Raw genomic sequence first — 6,000 nt, forward strand, 5'->3', positions numbered from 1 at the left:
AAGGTCCAGCTTGTTCTATAGGCTAGCCAGGGCTACATGGTGAAACTCTACCTCAAAAGAAAAGAAAAGAAGGGGCTGGAGAGGTGACTCAGTGGTTAAGAGCACTGCCTGCTCCTCTGAAGGACCCGGGTTCAATTCCCAGCACCCACATGGCAGCTCACAACTGTCTGTAACTCCAAGATCTGACACCCTCACACCAATGTAAATAGATTAAAGTTAAATAAAATATTTTTAAAAAAGAAAAGCAAAGCAAAGAAAAGAAGAATGCTCCCACATGCTGCCCACAGGCTAATCTGATGCAGGCAACTCCTCAACTGAGAGTGCGTCTTCCTAGATATGTTGAGATTTGCATCAGGTTAATAAAAAAAAAAAAACCCCAGCACAGTGTGAATGTACATGTGTGTGTTATGTTCATGGCTAGTGCTCAGGGAGGTCAGAATAGGGTGTTTGATCCCCATGGAATTACAGATGATTGTGAGTGACCATATGAGTTCTTAGCACTGAACTTGGCCTCTGCAAAAATAACAAGTCTTCTTCTTCTTCTTCTTCTTCTTCTTCTTCTTCTTCTTCTTCTTCTTCTTCTTCTTCTTTCTTCTTCTTCTTTGACTCTATATCTTTGGCTGTCCTGTCCTGGAATTCACTATGTAAACCAGGCTAGACATGAACTCACAGAGATCCTCCTGCCTCTGCCTCCTGAATGCTGGGGTTAAAGGTATATGCCACCACTTTTGGCTAGCATAGCAAAAAATACTGTTAACTGCTAAGAAATCCCTCCAGCATCAAGAATATAAATCTAGAATTTGTTTCCTTTGAGATATTTTGATGGGCCAGTAGTGGCGATACACCCCTTAAAGCCCAGCACTCTAGTGGCAGAGATAGGTGGGTCTCTGTGAATTTGAGGCTCCCCCTGGTCTACAGAATAAATTCCAGGACAACCAGAGATATATAGAAGAACCCTGTCTCCAAACAAAACAAAAAACTCAAACAAACAAAACTACACACACATACACACACACACACACACACTATATATATATATATATATATATATATATATATATATATATATATATATATAATTTTTTATGTAGCTCGAGAGATGGCTCAGCACTTGGACTGGGACCTGTGTCCCTAGACTATTGTCAGGGTTATGTGTTCGAGCCCCACATTGGGCACCACTTATTGTTTTTAAAATTAATTTGTATTATCAATATTACCTGTAGGCCCGGTTAGTAATCAATCAAGACACAGACACGAGTTATATTTTAAAATAGCCTTGGTTAACCTGGGGCAGGGCAGATATCAAGCCTCTAAACTACCTTCCATCCAAAACGCCAAATACTTGCTCATGTTCTTTAGCTGGGCTGGATTCTCCATCCACGCCAGTGGCCATGTGTTTGTCCTCCAGCTAACCCATGGCGGTCTTTCTGTCTTCACTTTAGGTCTCTCTCCTTCTCCTCCTGGTGGTCTTTTTCTTTTTCCTCCCCCCCCCCCTTGTGGCAGTCTTTCTTCTTCCTAGAATTCTTTCCTCTCTAAGCCCCACCTATCTCCTGCCCTGTTCAGGTGGGTCAGACAGTAAACAGTAATTAACATAAAAATACACCAGATTATCCCAAACACTAGACACTCCTCCAATCGATCCCAACTGTCTGTAACTCGAGTTCCAGGGCATCTGACACCCTCTTCTGGCCTCTTTTGGGTCCTGCATGTACATAAACACATACAGGTGCACTCACACACGTGTGCAAATAACAAATAAATAAAATTAGTCTTTAGGGTATTTTTGGTATATCACACCCCATCAATTTGCACACCTTTTTTTTTTCCCACACAGGAGCTTGAGTGCCTTTCTGAGGTTTTGTGCCCTCAGGAGTTTGGGCGTACTGGAAAGGTTTCCACCCTTTTGTGAACAGGTGAGCAGGGCAAGAAGTCTGTGGCCCATCCTAGAGTGATTTGCAACGTCTCAGACGGAAATATAACATCTTCTTTTCTCTTTTTTAGAGTCTGGAACTAAATTCACACATTTTTTTTTCTTCCAACCACTTAAAATCATATTCTTGCCCTTAATACTTCCTTTGAAAAACTAAACCCAAACTACGCTGCCTTCTCATGCATACAAATTACCCAAAGCGTAGAAGAACAGGCCCCACACTGGAGTGTGCCGAAGCTTTTAAGCCACACAAGTGTAGAATTTCTGAATTCCAGCTACGGCAAAGGTGACTTTATTTTGGAGAGCGGCGTTCGCCACCCTACACAGATGCACTAAAGTAGACTGTAGAGAAAACTATAAAGAGAGCAGACGCTCTGTGTGGGTCTGCTTCCCGCACCAGGGGGATGAAGGGATTCACATGGGCCTGGTATTTACCACACACACGTTGTCTAGCCGCCTCCTGCTATGAAAACGTGGGCATTTCCATTTGGAACCACACGCAAAAGCTCTGTGCCTCCTCTATTTTAAACATAAGGGTGACGCAGATTTAGTTTCCAGAGATTCAAACAGCGGATGTCTACTTGGAGAACCAGCAAACCAGCAGTGAAAGAAGCCCCCCCCTCCCCCCTTCCCCGAGCTGTTTTTGCTGAGGTTGAATTCCAGGCTTCACTGAGAACCGGGGGTTATGAGTCAAAGGCAACACTAGGGGGAGCTATATATCAGGAAATCCATGCGTCATGACTCATAGCTATGGCAGAGGGCACAGGACCCCGTCCTCCGTCTTTTCCACGTGTTGAAAAGGACAGGAAACGATTTGTGATTTCCCCAAATTTTGTGGGATGGAACTATTCTAGAAGTTTTTACACGATCGGGGTAGTAGCGCTGAGCGGCTGTGTGTTACAGCCATTGTATTGTTGTTTGAATCAGTCTGGCCGTCCCAGTCTACTACCTCTCCAGGGCAGCTGAAGCCCGGACGCGCTCTGGAGATCAGCAGCATCTTTGACATGGTTGCTCACCAGGACCTCAGCTGCAGGGTTCTGAGGAGACTACAGAAACCCTCACAGGGTTTGCTCCCCACACCCAGGGCCCACTGTCTGTCTGTCCGTATGTGTGCTCAGCTATGCCATGCCACGCCACATCATTGGGAAAACCACAGGGCCAAAGCAAGCGTGTTCGCCTGGCAAAGCGCAGCAGGGCCCAGTGAGCTGACTTTGTACCAAACAACCACAGCAGCCAGCTGAGGCCTGGTGACTGACAAAGTGTATTTCTGCTCTCCAACCTCTCAGATCCCTAGGGCTGTCCTGTCACGCGCCTCCAAGACGGAAGCCAGACAAAACCCTTCTGTGAATGGTCTTGAAATCATCACTGCAGTTCAACAAGTCTCTCTGCATTGGCAGTGGGTACGGTTCGGATACCATCCAAGTCTGGCGGTGGTCCTTAGGGGGCTATTGTAGGGGGCGGTGAAATGCTTGGGAAGAGGTCAGTGATGGCATGCAGTCTTCTCTAAGGCCCAATCACTAGGTATCTGGCGAGAACGTCTGTTTCAGATGTGATTCTTGGGGGCTGGAGAGATGGCTCAGTGGTTAGGAGCACTAACCCTCTTCCAGAGGACCTGGGTTCGGTTCCTGGCACCCACACGGCAGCTCATAACTCTCCATAACTCCAAATCCAGGAGCTTGTGATGCCTTCTTCTGACCTCGGTGGGCACCAGGCCCATGGTACACAGACAAACATTCTGGCAAAACACTCATACACATGAAATAAACCAATTTTTAAAAAATTTTAAAGATGGGGCTGGAGAGATGGCTCAGAGGTTAAGAGCACTGACTGCTCCTCCAAAGGTCCTGAGTTCAATTCCCAGCAACCATGTGGTGGCTCACAACCATCTATAATGAGATCCGGTGCCCTCTTCTGGCCTGTGGGCACACATGCAGATAAATAAATAAATATGTTAAAAAAATTTTTTTAAAGATATGATTATTAACAGGGGGTGGCAGCCATGGTGGCGCATGCCTTTAATCCCAGGGCTCAGGAGGCAGAGGCAGGTGGATCTCTGAGTTCAAGGCCAGCCTGATCTACAGAGCAAATTCAAGATCCCTGTCTTGAAAAATGTGTGTGTGTGTGTGTGTGTGTATGTGTGTGTGTGTGTGTGTGTGTATGTGTGTGTGTGTATGTGTGTGTGTGTGTATGTGTGTGTGTATGTGTGTGTATGTGTGTGTGTGTATGTGTGTGTGTGTATGTGTGTGTGTGTGTATGTGTGTGTATGTGTGTGTGTGTGTGTATGTGTGTGTGTGTGTGTGTGTGTGTGTGTGTGTGTGTGTGATTATTTGGACTTGAAGACAGTACAGTGGGTAAGAACACTCACTAATCTTGCCAGGGATCGAATTTTGGTCTTAGCCCCCACGTCAGATGGCCTACAGCCTACAGCTGGCTGGAACTGTAACTCTAGGGGATCCAACCCCCTCTTCCGGCCTCCTACAGGCGACATAAACACATAGATGTACACATGTGTACATAAAAGTAAAATAAAAAATTCTTGAAGCAGGCGTTTTGTCAAACATCTACAATAACAGTATTTGGGAGGCTGAGGCAGGACGCTCCCAAGTTCAAAGCCCACTTGCCCTACAGAGCAATGACTCTCTCGACAGACACAGTAGTCCCTTGAGCCCTCAAACTTCCTGCCAGGCTACGCTATCCTCCTCCCTCTCCAGAGACGAAATCATTGCAGCTCCCTGGTCTTGAATGTTTTAGGATCTTGGGGGGGGGTGTCTTTTGTTTGTTTGGTTTTGGTTTTGGCTTTTCAAGACAGGGTCTCTCTGTGTAGCCTTGGCTGTTCTAGACTCACTTTGTAGACCAGGCTGGCCTCGAACTCACAGCGTTCGCCTGCCTCTGCCTCCCGAGTGCTGGGATCAAAGGCGCGTTCCACCACTGCCCGGCCCTGATCTTGAATGTTAAAGATTTTATTTCTAATTGTGTGTACGCATGTATGCTTGTGTGCATGCTCAGCAAGTGCTCCTAACCGCTGAGCCATCTCTCTCCAGCCCCATGGTCTTGAACTTTAAACCTCTCCAAACTGTGAGCTGAATAAAAACCTTTCATCCTTGGCACATTAGTTGCCTCGGGTGTTTCACTGCAGGCTGGCAAAGCTGGCTGATACACACTTTGATGCCCATCAGTCAAGAGGTTTCGCACTGACGGCCACCACCCTGACTTGTCTGTGGTCTGAGTCCTTAACTGCTTTCTCACCGCTGGCCCACGCTGGCTGCTGAGGCCGCTCACTTAGTATCATTGCAGGTCGTGGACTCACAGAAGGCCTTACCAGTGAATCCCAAATCCTGAGCCCCAAACGTCCTCTCACTAATGCAGAGCCATGACTTGTCTCCTCACAGGAATCGCTGCTTTCCTGTCAGTATTATTATTACGGCCTTCTTTGTTATTCTGGTAAAATGTCTCTAGCCCAAAGATATTTGCTTGAATCACTTTATTTTATTTTATTAATATTATTATTTTTTTTTGCTTGAATCACTTTAAGACCTAAACTCAGTAGCATTAATTATATTTACAATACTGCATAACATTGATTACTACGTTCAAAACCTTGGGACTTAGAGAACTAGCTCAGCATTTAAAAGCTTCTACTGCTCTTGACAATAGCATGAGCCCCCACAATGCACAGCTCACAACCTCCTGTGTAAAGCATCCTTTAGTCATCTGAGGTAATTGTCATCTGGGGCGCTTACTGCCTCCCTCTGCTAGCCTAGGCCTAGTCCTGGAAGCTTCTAGCCTCTGTACAATCTAATCTAGGCCTAGGATGTTTTCAGCCTCTGAGACTTACTGCTGAATAAGCTTAAGCTTACTCTTTCTAGTTCTTTCTGAGCTTTCTGCCTGGTTCAATTCAGCTGTTTGGCTCCGAACTCCTCTCTTAGCTGACTGATTCAATCTGGCTTCTCCTAGTTTCTCACTGAATTGCTCCACTTTGGCCTCATACTAACTTGGGCAATCTGTTCTAATCTTCTGGCTCCTTCTTATTCTCTCTCTCTCTCTCTCTCTCTCTCTCTCTCTCTCTCTCT

The sequence above is a fragment of the Acomys minous genome (assembly GCF_964271855.1).
Source record: "Acomys minous genome assembly, chromosome: 20".
NCBI lineage: Eukaryota > Metazoa > Chordata > Mammalia > Rodentia > Muridae > Acomys > Acomys minous.